Below are 1,075 nucleotides of genomic sequence, written 5' to 3'. Positions count from 1 at the left end.
CCGGTCCTACTCATTTGGCTTTAACTAGTGAAATATGGGCTTCTTTGCTGAAATTTCCGTACTACTTACCACACTGGACACCACAAATGATGTAGCCAGTCCTGGTTAGGACAGTGGTTGTGGGAATTGAGAACAATGATCAGGATCCATAGGTTATTGAGAGGCAGAAAGGATTTATTTAATGACTCATAGGAAAAAGGGTTAGAAGGAGGGAAGACTAGGAGGATGCCCACTTTTCCAGGTGGAAGTGGTTCTCTTAATCAATGAGATAGGGAATGTGGGAAGCATAGCAGGCTTAGGAAGGGACTTAATGAATTCAGTTTTATACCAGATTTGAGGTACCTGTGGGATATGCTAATATCCTAGCTCCTCTAACCCAGATTTCTTCCAGCCCCCACCCCCCTCTCTCCACATGTGATCCAGCCCTACTTTTCTCCACCCACTTTCCTGTCTGGCCACTTCTGCCCCTCAGATTTCTAGATCTCTAGGCTCCATGGGGTCGCTAAGAGTCGGATGCGACTGAGCGACTTCCCTTTCACTTTTCACTTTCATGCATTGGAGAAGGAAATGGCAACCCACTTCAGTGTTCTTGCCTGGAGAATCCCAGGGATGGGGGAGCCTGGTGGGCTGCCGTCTATGGGGTCGCACAGAGTCGGACACCACTGAAGCGACTTAGCAGCAGCAGCAGGCTCTTTTTTGAGCTAGATCAACCTGAAAACAAAACAAATACACACACACACACACACAAAACCCCTCAAACTCCTTGTTGGATTCTATTTCTGAACCTATAGCAAACTCCCACCCCCCACTTGGTAACTAACTCAGGAGGCCCGCTTTCCCTCATCTTCCTCTTTAACAGTCCTCATCTCACTTTCCCTCCCCCTTTCTTCCGCAAGACTGGGAAGTGGGTAGAGAGGTGGAAGTGAGCAAAGAAGATGCAACTCAGGATGAGCCCACGTAGAGGCTGGATTCCGGTCTGGCCTTTTTTGTTGACCTTCTTGCTGCCCTGCAGGGCTAGAGGGAGATGGGTCACAGAAGCACTGGCTGCTCTTGGGAGTGTGTGGTTGAGCCGAAT

Source organism: Bos javanicus, chromosome 5, assembly GCF_032452875.1.
Source record: "Bos javanicus breed banteng chromosome 5, ARS-OSU_banteng_1.0, whole genome shotgun sequence".
In the NCBI taxonomy this organism is placed as follows: domain Eukaryota; kingdom Metazoa; phylum Chordata; class Mammalia; order Artiodactyla; family Bovidae; genus Bos; species Bos javanicus.
Note: the sequence above shows the minus strand (reverse complement) of the source record.